Source organism: Lissotriton vulgaris, chromosome 3_2 (assembly GCF_964263255.1).
Source record: "Lissotriton vulgaris chromosome 3_2, aLisVul1.2, whole genome shotgun sequence".
Lineage (NCBI taxonomy): Eukaryota > Metazoa > Chordata > Amphibia > Caudata > Salamandridae > Lissotriton > Lissotriton vulgaris.
The window spans coordinates 69,857,472-69,870,912 of record NC_141690.1 but is presented as its reverse complement, the minus strand read 5'-3'; the positions used below and the strand labels follow the sequence as shown (position 1 = coordinate 69,870,912).

General features: G+C 46.9%; 1 protein-coding gene across 5 annotated transcripts in view; it reads right to left on the bottom strand.

Annotated features, from left to right (window-relative positions):
* CCDC149 (coiled-coil domain containing 149) overlaps nt 1-13,441 on the bottom strand; it is a 441,302-nt gene that overhangs the window by 281,478 nt on the left and 146,383 nt on the right. The gene's annotated exons all lie outside the window — the stretch shown is intronic.

Here is a 13,441-nt window from a genome sequence, read left to right as displayed (position 1 = left end):
TCTATCCCTCCACTATCCTTTTCAATCAAAATAACAGACTAGCATGTTCACTTCTCCAACTCCATATTCCACTATAGTAATTCACCACTAACCCTTTATGGTTCCAGAGTAGCGTGCTACTCGACAACAAAGTGTTTCAACACCTTATCCGAGTTACAAGCGCTATATAAATGAAAACCTTTTTCCCTTTTTTACCCCTCCCCAACCCTTCTTAATCCAAATAAGTGACTAACATATCCACCCCTCAAATTACTTCATATTTCACTATACTAATTTTCAACAATAATCCTTTATGGGTTCGGGAGTAGCCTGCTACTCGCCAGAAAAGCGCTTCATCACCCCATCAGGGGTACCAGGCGCTATATGAATGCAAACCTTTCTTTCCCTTCTATCCCTCTGCTATCCTTCTCACTCCAAATAACTGACTAATATCCACCACTCAAATTACTTTCATATATCACCATATTAATTCACCACTAATCCTTTAAGGGTTTCCAGAGTAGCGTGCTACTCGCCAAAAAAAGCGCTTCAACACCCCATCAGGGGTTAGAAGCGCTATATAAATACAAACCTTCTTTCCTCTTCTATCCTTCTGCTATGCTTCCGAATCTAAATAACTGACTAACATATCCACCACTTAAAATGTACTTGCATGTTTCACTATACTAATTCAACACTAATCCTCTATGGGTCCCGGAGTAGCCCGCTACTTGCCGAAAAAGTGCTTTGACGCCTTGTCAGGGGTGGTAAGCGCTACACAAATGAAATTACAATACAATACAATAAGTGGCTCAGTAATCCATCATCTGCTAGAAAAAGTAACATACACCTCTAAAGTGGTCTAGTAGCGTCATATGTCACCATGCTGGCTAAACAAAAGTTGAGGTGATGGCCTATTGTGAATCAATCACCTTTAACACTAAAGACAGATACTCCCAATTTTTCATCCTTAAGCTTTAAAAAACACGAAGGAACCTACTAGCACCACAAAACCATGTGATACTCAAAGTAGCCCAGAGAACAGCAAACTCACATCACTGTGGCAAAGTCAGACCATAATCTAAACTCAATACTTAATGCTACTGCCACATGCAAGGTTCTTCTCAAGGCTGTTATGTACTCCCTAAAGGACCTTATAGCCAACATTTCTCACTATACACATAAATTGACAAACATCAGTACTTCATGGACAAAAAAAGCAACATGTCTCAACGTCAGTAGCACATAAAACTCAGGCAGACAAATAATAACACAGTCTTACCTCACAATATTACCGCAATATTTTAAAAATATAACTTCTGGAAAGAAAATCTAAATTATTTCTTCAAACAATAACTAATATTAATAGCTCCTAGAATATGATTTGTGAGTATATCACATTTGTTTTAATGCAGTTATACATGGAGCGAACTCGACCCAAATGTATTGGAGCGCTTTACATGAGCACCAGTTACATTAAACAAGGACACAGTCATTTTTGGTAGACACAGGGAGATTTAGTGATTAGTACAAAATCATAAGATGGTGAGCCTACGCCCGGACTCGAACCTGGTTCCTCAGTTCCAAAATAGGCAGCACTGGCTGTTCTGCCACAACATCTACCCTAATCTGAGGGAGAAGCCTGGAGAGTGGACTTTCAATGGCAAGAGTGCCTTACAAATTATGTGATGACCCACATACTTGCAAGTTTGCAGGCATTTACAAAGGTACATTTAAACCTTGATTTATTCTTGTTGAGGGAAAAGTAAATTGTTTTTTGAAGGATGCGCTGTAGAAGGAATAATACGAAAATGTGTGAAGTGTAGGAGAAGGGGATTGTCTACGGGAAAATAAGAATCCACCTGAAAAAAAGAAAATGTTATGTGTGAACCCCGTTTTATAAGCATTAAAACAAATGTGTAACTTGGCCCCATGCACATTGACAAATGTGTATGTATTTCTGGAAAATTACTGTAGTCATAATTGGTGCTTTAAATGGGCTGGTACTTTCAGGGACCACGTACCTGCACTTCGTTCATTTTCAAGTGAGAGTAGCTGCACTTCTCAGCAGTAAGAAGGTACTCTGGAATAGTAAATACCCACACTTTACCATTTCAGGCCTCGAGTGCTCTCAGATGCTTTGTCGAATTACAAATTATGTGTCACCTACCCTGAACTAAGTGTAAGCCTAAAGGAGCAGATGTATGTTGAGTAGATCACAATTTGTGTATTAAAAATGAGTAATGTTGTTGGTCAAAATGTATTTTTAAATAGTGCAAGATTTAATAGTAACATTCCTTTTAGGGAAATACGCAGAAGCTTTCTTTGGAGAAAAAAAATCTTTAAATGTATTTGCTCTTCGCAAGTCTTGCAGGACTGTGAATTTGTTCACAATAGGACAAAAGGAAAAAAGGTTTGCATTTATTTAGCGCTTGTAACCCTGATGAGGTGTTGAAACACTTTGTTGGTGAGTAGGACACTACTCTGAAACCCATAAAGGATTAGTGGTGAATTAGTATAGAGGAATATGAATTAGAGAAGGATAGTGGAGGGATAGAAGAGTGAAGGATTTTTTGTTATAGGTCATAGCAGTAGGAGGAGGCTTTTGGATGAGTAAAAAGGGGTTTGGAGGGGAAGAGTCAGAGGGAAGAGTTTAGAAAGGTTTGTTTTGGGGGATCGGTACAGTAAAAGCAGTGTCAGGTGATGCAAGGAGGGGTAGAGTAGGAGAGAGTCAAGAAAGGGTTATTTTGGGGAACATAGCAGGGTATGGGGTAAGGGATAAATGAGAGAGTGGGTTTAGAGGATATAATGATAGATTTGTAGGGTAAGTGATATGGTAGTGGAAAGAGTAGTAGAAAGCAGTTTGAGATGAGTCAGAAAGTTGGGCTACAAGATATATTGAGAGAAGTATAGGTTGAGAAATAGGGTAGTGCATTGGAAATGCTAAATTAGAAGAAAGGGATGTATGACGTTACAACGCATACATTAACACCGCACACCATTACATCACAATTTTTACAACGCAGGATCCTTTACAACGAATGCCTTTACAACGCATGACATTACATAGCAGATGCTATTACAACGCATGCCATATTATATTTTTTTTAATGTAATTAATAAATATTTACTTAATTTTATTTAATTAATTTTTTATTAATACATTTGAAAATATATACATATATTTTTTTAAACAGTGTAGGTGTTTTAAAATAATATTCTAACTCCAGTTAGTGTAAAAATAGTGTAGGTGTTTTAAAATAATATTCTAACTCCAGGGGGAGTTACCTGTACCCCATATCCCAAACCTAGCCCTGAACCCTAAAAATACCCCTGTACCCCAAAACCCAAACCTAGCCCTGAACCCTAAAAATACCCCTGTACCCCAAAACCCAAACCTAGCCCTGAACCCTAAAAATACCCCTGTACCCCAAAACCCAAACCTAGCCCTGAACCCTAAAAATACCCCTGTACCCCATAACCCAAACCTAGCCCTGAACCCTAAAAATACCCCTGTACCCCAAAACCCAAACCTAGCCCTGAACCCTAAAAATACCCCGGTACCCCAAAACTAGCCCTGAACCCTAAAAATACCCCTGTACCCCAAAACCCAAACCTAGCCCTGAACCCTAAAAATACCCCTGTACCCCAAAACCCAAACCTAGCCCTGAACCCTAAAAATACCCCTGTACCCCATAACCCAAACCTAGCCCTGAACCCTAAAAATACCCCTGTACCCCATAACCCAAAACTATATCTGAACCCTTAAAATACCCAAACACCCCAAAACATATACCTCAGTACCCCAAAACATATACTCCTATATTACTTAAATTAATTAATTTATTTTATTTTTAATATCTATTAAATTAATTAAATAATTTTTGGGAATTAAATAAATGTTTAAATAAAATGGTATACTTACCTATACTCACGTTGTAATGGCATGCGTTGTAATAGCATCTGCTATGTAATGTCATTCGTTGTAAAGGATCCTGAGTTGTAGTAGATGCGTTGTAAAAGTAGTCCGTTGTAAAAGTTGCGTTGTAACGGTTGTATACCGAAGAAAGTGATAAATATATAGATACGTAAGTACATTGGAAGTATATAGATGCATAAAGGAGGTAGGTGTATGCAGATTAAAGATATTGATAGAGGTAGCGGATGAGAAATAGGGTAGTGCATTGGATATGCTTTTTCAGGAGAAAAGTAACAGAAATACAGATCCAAGTACCTGGAGTTGCATAGATGCACAATAGAAGCAAGTACATGTAGACCAAAGATGATTTTTTTTCTTTTGTTTTTATAACAACATAATTATTGTACATGTTTTTCGGGGGCGGAGCTTGCCGGCAACCGCGATAGCCGCATAAGCCCACAGCTCCGCCACGCCAACTCACTAATCCTACATTATCCTGCACCAGAGCGAGTTTGAAGGCGCACCCGGACCTCTCCCGAGCCCGCCGCCCGACTGCGAACTAGCGGAGCCTTTTCAACCGAGATAAGGCAGTGCTGAAGACGGGAGGGACGCTGCGGCCGGCCGCGTTCTGGTAGGCCCAGAAGCCTCGGGCTGGAGTGACCCGCGAATCCAGGGAACGTAACGCAACATGCAGCTGGAGTGGGGGAAGACGCTGCGGCATGACCGGAGTGACGGCCAGGCCTGCCCGGGGCAAGCCACACAGCTGAAGCGACAGGCGAGAGGGGGCTCCCACTCGGAGACACCTGTGAACACACAAGCATTCCCCCTCCCAAAGCTACTACTGGAGAGAAACGCAGGAGCAGCCGGGACGAAGACGGCGGACGGCGGACCCTCGGAGAAGGCCCCATCGCCTAGCACTCGCCCAAGCCTGGGAAGAGGGAAGGATTTGAGGTGACGGAGTGCCTTGAGAGACAACGTAGGGATAAAGGTCGCTGTGCTGTGCGACCCAGCGGGTGGATGTGGACCCCCCCCGCCCCCCCCCCCCCCTATGCCCTGTCACCGGCGTGAAGTGAGAGCCGGGATCGGACTCCCGATGTATGCCGGGCGGTCAGAATACTTGGCATAAGAGGTACAAGACAGCGCTACAGCACAACAGGGGTGTTTGCGCACACCTGAAGCGCAGGCAGAGTGAGTGCGGAAGAGCAGGGGCCCAGAAGCCTTCATGAATACTTGAGCCCTGTGACAGGCGCCCCCCATTGAAACCGGATAACAACCGACCCGTCAAAGGGAGAAAGAGCGGCCCATATCACCTGGGCGCACAGGCAGGAGGGGGTGAAAACCGAGGGGGAAGCCACGATAAGCTAGTATGCAGTGACTGTGACGGTGGGGACCCCCAAGCAGTGCAGAGACAACTAAACGCAACACAGCCTGGCTGCAGATACCAGTGAAGCGGTGAATTGCACTGAAGAGACCTTGGGCCTGGAGGCGGGCCTCACCTACCGGCTCGACAACAACATACACTAGTGGAACGAGGGGGTGCTGAGACTTGGTGCCAACCAGACTGAAGTGCCGGCGGGAACTGCTTCACGGAGGTGCCTCGAGTCCAGCTCCGAGGACTGGCTGGCAGGATGGTTAATGGCGACAAAACACAGAGCAAAATGCCCTACTCAGAGACGTTCGCTGCTGCAGGGAGCTCCGGCAGTGGTAAGCGCAGCAGCACAACCAGAAGAAGAACAGGCAACAGGATCAGACATCAAGACAATCCTAATGTCTATGGAAAAAGGCCTACAGACAAGTATATCCTCGCTGGGCACTAAGATAGACGCACTAACTTATAGGATGGACCGCATGGCAGAACGTTTGGACAAACATGCTGAAAGACTCGACATGTCGGAGAGAAGAGTAACTGAAGTTGAGGAGGCCCAGACGGAACTGGATATGGGCCACAAAAAACTGAAGAAGGTTATGCAAACCCTACAGGACAAGACGGAGTATTTGGAAGCCCGCTCACGACGCTGTAACCTCCGAATCACTGGTTTGCCCGAAACCACCCTGTCGGGCCCCATGGAAACGTTTGTAGAAAAACTCCTCACCACTCTTTTGGGAGAGGAGGTGTTCTCAACAATGTTCGTAGTGGAACAGGCACACCGCACGCTGGGCCCGCGCCCGCAACCGGGCGCTCCCCCGCCCTATAATTGTGAAATTACTTAACTATCGCGACAGAGATACTGCTCTCCGGCTGGCAAGGGCAAAACGTCACTACAATATGAGGGATCGGCAATCTCATTATACCCAGACTTTACTGCCAAGGTACAGGAGGCACGTAAGCATTTCATACCATATAAGAAGCAGCTCAGAGAACTTGGTCTAGACTACGCAATGCTGTACCCGACAAAACTGAGGGTGAATCGGCAGGGCCGCTTGCACATCTTTACAGACACAAGGGTATTACAGCAGGCGCTCAAAGGCTGGTTGAGGGACCAGTCTAACGGCGCTAACAGGTCCATGGAGGAGGGCGAAGGAAACAGCCGGCTTGACGACCAGAAGTAATTATGATGGATGAGAAGTACGGTGGGACTTGCCTACGGCAACGGTTCTCCAGCAATTGTTTTGGTTCTTCGCTCCCCCCCTTCTTTTTCGTTTTCCCGCCTCCTTCAGTTTTTCCTAGGCGTGGCATCTCCTTAGACTAGGTGTTTGGGCCATGCCTCAGAACTGAGTTCAGATAGAAGCCATCGGACAGATGCGTATGTCGTGGGAATGGGGATGGGGGAGGGGAGACTGGGGCAGGTGCAGCCTTGGGTCACTGCTGCGGCTCAGTCACTCACAAGATGTACTGTAAACGGATGCTCGTGCTTTGGACTGTAGATGGGCGGGGGGGAGGGAGAGGTCTGGGTTGGGATTCATGATTAGCAGACATTGGTATAGCTTAATTGCTCCAAAGGTGCAAGATGCAGGGCGTGGCGGCAGCGGGGGCGCGATTCCAGAAGAGCAATGCGCAATGTTAGAGTGCATAGGCTGTTCGGCAACCTTTGTCCCTGCGCGCAATGCACCACGGGGTTGTTCTTGTTACAGTTGGGAGTTGGGAAGAAAGGGGAGAGGGGTGGGAAGGGATTCGGCAAGGCCAGGTTGAGGGAGGTCTGCTGTCGGAGGGGGGAGGGGAAGACCACCAGTTTTCTGTTGCGCACAGTTGGAGGGGGGAAAGATCTGGGATTCCTACTGCACAAACTTCCCACACTTGAACCACACCAAGATACGACACACATAGAACACGCACCTGGGAGAAATGTCAAATACAAGTGACGTGATTTCTAACGATGCGACTGCTGTGCTCCAGGCTCTCACATGGAATGTGAGGGGGCTCAATGATCACTGCAAACTAAGAAAGGTGTTGAGCTACCTGCAGCGACAGAGGGTGGATTTAGCACTCCTTCAGGAGACCCATTTACCGCTAGTAAGCAAAATGTTCCTTAGCAGGGGGCTGGCAGGTAACGCCGCTGCAGCCGGTTTCACGACACACTCTAGGGGAGTTTTGACCTGGGTTAACTCTAGATATAATCAGACCCAGTCGCTTCTGCAAGCGGACTCGGAGGGGCGATATGTGATATCCAGGTGCAAGGGGATGGGATTAGAGGTCATTGTAGTGAATATTTATGGCCCTAATTTTGATTCCCCGGAATTCTACAGTACACTGGCACATACTGCTCGCACTTATACATCAGTGCAGATGCTCTGGGGGGGCGACGTCAACTTGGTATTAGACCCAGCACGGAACAGATCAGCGAGACCTCCGCATAGACCGTATGCTGCTGCACAAACGCTACGCATAGAACTTATAGATCTAGACCTTGAGGATGTATGGCGACAGACACGCTGAGAAGGGAGGCTACACGCACTATTCCGCATTTCATGATATTCATACCAGAATTGACTATTGGATGGCGTCTCCCGCCATTCTGAGGCGTATCCAGTCTTGCTCAGTACTATCACGCACCCTCTCAGACCACTCCCCTATAATATTGGTGCTAGACTCACCTGCATAAAAGGATCCCCCCATTCACATGGCGGTTCCCTCCATACTCACTGTTGGATGAGCAGTTCCGGGGGGAGCTAGCGGAAGAGATTGATGTCTTCTTTGAGACTAATATAGGATCAGTAGATAGCTTCCAAACACTATGGGAGGCCTTCAAAGTCTACATAAGGGGCATAGCCATGTCCAGACACTCTAGTGTCCTCAAATCTATTCGGCAGCATCTATTGCTACTGGAGAAGCAGTTGGCGACTCTGGAAAAAAAGACAGAGGGATAGTCCTGATACGGACGTCACAGAGGAAATTAAACTATTGATTACTGAATATAATGAAGAAGCAGACAGGGAGGTTCAACATATGGGGAAATATGCGACAGCCCGGACATACGGTGAGGGGGAGCGCCCTAGCTCTCTCCTTGCCAGACTATTGAAAGGCACGAGAGGGAAGACACAGATATCTGAGCTGAAGACGGCTGAAGGAGGAGTGGTCACGGATGAGGCAGGGATAGCAAACGGGTTCAGGAGTTTTTACTCGGACCTGTACTCCTCGAAATGTGGGGATCTCTCTGGCGACATTTCGGAATATCTGGAGCACATGGACTTGCCCATGCTCAAGAATGCACAGCGGGAGTTTCTCATGATGCCTATAAGCAAAGATGAGATCGTGGAAGCTCTGGCGAGCATGCGCTCCGGAAGCACTCCAGGCGCTGATGGGCTTACGGTGAGCTTCTACAAAGTATTCCAGGAAAAGTTGATCCCGCATCTGTCCACACTGTTTGACGACATTTGCGTGGAGGGCAGCATGCCGCAATCAATGAGGGAAGCGCTGATAGTCACCATACTCAAGCCTAGCAAGCCGAGTGCAGCTCGTACAGACCTTTGTCACTCCTTAATGTAGACACCAAGTTGTACGCCAAAGTATTGGCGACACGTCTCGCACTGCTGGCACCCGAGTTAGTTGCACCAGAACAGGCGGAATTTATTCCCAGTCGGAACCTCACGTATAATATCAGAACGGTTCTGGGCACTATGCAGCATGTGAAGCTGGATGCGAAAGCCATAGCAGTGTTTCTTGATATGGAAAAAGCTTTCGACTCGGTAGAATGGCCATTCATGGTTCGGGTGCAGCAGCGCATGGGACTGGGCGAGCCGTTTCTTCAAATGATTGGCGCCTTATACCACAAGCCAACGGGGAGGCTTCGCCTAGGAGACCTGGTCAGGGATTCCTTCCCAATCGGCAGAGTGACTAGACAGGGCTGCCCGCTGTCGCCACTGCTTTACGCACTAGAGGCGGAGCCTCCTGCTTGTGTGCTGCGTGAGTATCATAGGAATGAAGGCGTCAGTTTCCCAACGTACAAGATTGCAGTGTCAACACACGCAGATGACACATTGCTCTATATTCGTGATCCGGAGAATAATCTGTCTTCGGTACTAAGAAAGGTGGTGCGCTTCGGCGCTCTCTCTGGCCTGAAGGTAAATTGGACGAAGTCAGTGGCCTTTCCCCCAACCCCAGCTACCACTCAATTTGATATGGAATATCCGCTGCAATGGTCTCTTGAATCGGTCTGTTATTTGGGGATCCAACTGCACACTGACTCAGAAATCTTATTAGGAGAGAACTATGGTGTGGCATACAGCAAGCTAGAAGATGATGTGGAGACGTGGTGCAAGCTGCCGATGTCTCTGATGGGACACATAGCGATTATGAAAATGGTGATACTGCCCAGATTTTTATTCTTGTTTAGTGCGATACTGATGGTTCTATCGAAGAACTTTTTCAAGGCCATTACGCAGCTCATGATCAAACTGGCATGGGGAGGCAAACAACCCAGAGCAAAGTTGGCTACTCTCACGCTGTCGTACGAGATGGGCGGTTTGAGCGCACCGGAGCTGGAGTTATACTACAGGGTTGCGCAGGCTACTCATCTTCATACGTGGATTCACAGAGAGGCAAATATCCCCCATGTACGCATGGAACGCCTATTTGCAGACCCTCCCCCCCCCCTACCGGCCACGGTGTTCAAGCCGGTTGACCGCAGAACGGGCATATTGGACTCTATAACGGCTACGAACCATGCCTGGTACTCCCTATCACAAGCCCAGAACTGTGAAATATTATACTCCCCAGACATGCCTCTGGAGTGGGCGTTATGGCTGGCGCCGGTGGCGGAAAATGGGGTGGTACAAGCGTTGCGCAGACTGGGAATCACTAGAGCAGGAGACTTGTTCACGGAATGGCGGGTTAAAACATGGGATCAGGCGACGACTGAAAGCAGTGACGCCCCATTACTGCTCCGTTTCCAATACCACAGAGTACGCAGCGCGCTATTAGACCTTTTGGGCCCAGACCTCGAGGAGCCACCAAAGATACCGGAGCTCACGCACGTCATTAAAACAATAGCACCCCGAAAGTTGTTAACTACCCTATACAAGAAAGCTATATCTCACAGAGGGCAGCAACTCATAAAAGCCAGGGTTGCCTGGCATCGAGACCTACAGACCACAATTGATGATGCTATGTGGCGTTACTGCTGAGGGAATACTAAAAAGCTATCACTAAACGTGAGACACAGCCTGTTGCACTTTAAGTTTCTCCAAAGAGTGTATTACACCCCGGAGAGACTGCACCGTTATGGCCTCAGACAATCTGCGGAATGTGAGAGATGCCATGAGCCGACAGAGGATTTCATGCACCTTCCGTGGTGGTGCCCAGCAATCCAGTCTTATTGGAATAGCATATTCACGGAGATGAGTACAATTTTAGACGTAGAACTGAGCCCAGATCTGGCGCTAGCGCTGCTGGGCTATTCCAGGGGCTTGCCAGTAGCAGTTAGACGACTTGCAGACATGGGAATGTTAATGGCCAGGCGAGTTGTAGCGTACTGCTGGATGAAGGGCCCGTCCCGGACGGCCAAGAGATGGGCGCATGATATGATATACTGCTGCACACATTCAGAACACTACAGCAAGCTGCTGCCCCCCACGAGCCGCCCAAAGAACTTTTGGGGTTTGTACCTAACACATTTTAGATTGGGGAGTGCAGAGGAAACTGCCGAGACAGAAGGGGTTGACGAAACGGTGTTATCAGACTCAGTGATGCTCATGGAGGAAGACTAGTAGCACTTTACCGCTCCTGACATGGGCGAGGGGTCCAGAGATAGAGAGTCCGACAGTGGTAACAGGGGCGCTGGCAGGGGGAACAGCGAACACATTGTAATAGGAGACGAAACCCCAGGAAGCCTCTTACGCAAGCGACAGCGGAACAAGCAGCGCTGCAGTAGTGTAAGCCAACATAAACAATCACAGTGGCGACAGAGGCGTTGGAAAACCACAAACCCAGACATGGATGGGGCAGATGGGGCTATTGTTGTGCGGGAGATGGGGGGGGTTGGGTGTTTTTTTTTTACTTGAATGGACCTGAGATATTGTTGAAATTGAACACTGAATATAGTGGAGGAGGGCAATTTTTTTCAACTAGGTAAGGGGCTAACACGCTCTCATCCACATAGGCCACCTATGGATAATGGCCCACTTTGTATTATTAAATCGCCGCCGGACCCCAGGGTTGTCAGCTTCAGGGCTGTGTTACTATCGATTATGTTTGCCACCGACCTAAGATTCTTCTGCGGCCGGCCCCCGGGTTGTAGGCCAAGAGCTGTGCATGACGGATGTAATGACAATAAAGGTTTTTGAAAATTAAAAAAAAAAATACACAAAATTATTGTACATGTTTATACAAAGCAATACACAAAGATAGACACAAATCTATAATGAAAAGAAATGGTTATATACTGAGGGACAAATACATAGTGTGGGTATTAATGAATGGGAAAATGGGCAGCATTCCTATCCCTGTCCCGACCAGTCTCGACCAGGCTCAAACATTAGTCTGTATCATGTAAAAAAAGAAGGCAGGTGACTTGGATGCATATAGGCCCAAAAATCCTCATGATATGTGTTAAAATGTACTACTTGTGGATCTTGGGCAAGGCCCAGAAACATATTGTTGAAAATGGAGTTCTTCAGTTTATTCAAGATGGCTTTTGGGAAGGATTCTGTACTAAATGAGAAGAGCAACACAATCTACATCTTTATGTAGCATTCCTTGAGCTTGCTTAGGCTTTTGATTCTGTGATTCAGAACGGTTTTCAAAATATGGAAAAGTTGAAGATTGACAGGGGTTTGATATCTTTAGTTGGTATTTTGTACATTGATACCTCAATAACTGTACCCATGGCCTGGGGAGGGGATTTAGGTATTTTCAATATGACACGGAGGGGGTGGCATAGGGCTGCGCATGGGCTTCTGTACTATTTTGTCTCTAAGAATCCCTGTTGCATCCAATACACCAGAGGGACCATTTGCCTTAGTCCATAATCCAGGTATATCACCTAGCAGTACAAAAAATAATTTCTCTCATCCTTCGCACGGAAGAAACCAAATCACTCACCTTTGGCCAAAGAACCACTGAGCCGTTCCCAAAATGCCCAACCTCTCCCATACTCCCTAACCCAAGAATCACTCCTCCCATAATTCCCGCAGGAAACGTTCTGCCATCCAATCACTGCGCATGTGGGGAAGGCGGCGGCCGCAACAGGCAAAGCGCGTCCCTCGGGGTCCAGTGTTTCACTGCTCTGACATCAGAGCAGTAAACAAACGGTTTACTAAACCTGTGCTTATGATAAATACTTGTGTGGAACGCCATACCTTATAAAATATAACAGTTGAGTAATGGCATTACAATGTCTTTGCTAGAGATGGCAGACAGTGAAAAGTAGCTTAATGTATAGAACACTTAACTGACACAAAACATTTGCTCAGTAAATGAGCTTTTAGGGCATCTTGATTTTGAATTCTTATATCCTGAAAATTGGATTATATGGTCAAATGTTTATTTATTGCACGACTGAGTTGAAAACAGAGATGTAATGATCTACGAGGCAAGAATCTACCTGCATCTCCACCATACATATAAAGGGGCAGATTTACGTTTCCTGGCGCATCCCTGCAAATCAGCAGGGATGCGCCAGGAAACTTGCGACCCGCGAAACCACCAGTGAGCCCCCACTGATGACGGATGAGCAGATGCGTGTTGCATCCCCCGGTGGAAATGCAGCGCATTGCTGGAGTCGCGTTGCAAGCACGATGCGGCTCCAGCAAGGCTCGGGGGTGCCCTATGCCTACCATGCTCGTCAATCGTTACGCCTGCTTCAAGCAGGCGCAGGGTTTTGACGCAGCATGGCCGTAAAAGTGACTCCGTGAAATCTTGTACACTTGTGCACTCACAATTTTACAGGTTATTTAAAAAGGGGGCAGCTCCACATGGTTTAAGGAGCATTGTAGGTGCTACAGACATTGTTAGAGCCTAGATCGTCGGCTCATGGGACGTAGATGTGTGTGCGGTCAGCTGAAGGTTGTGTGCACTGAGCTTGGTGAACTTGTGTTTTTGGGAAGTAGTCGTAAACAAATCAGAAATGTCTGTTCATGGACAAACACTGTATGCAGCTATTGCAGACT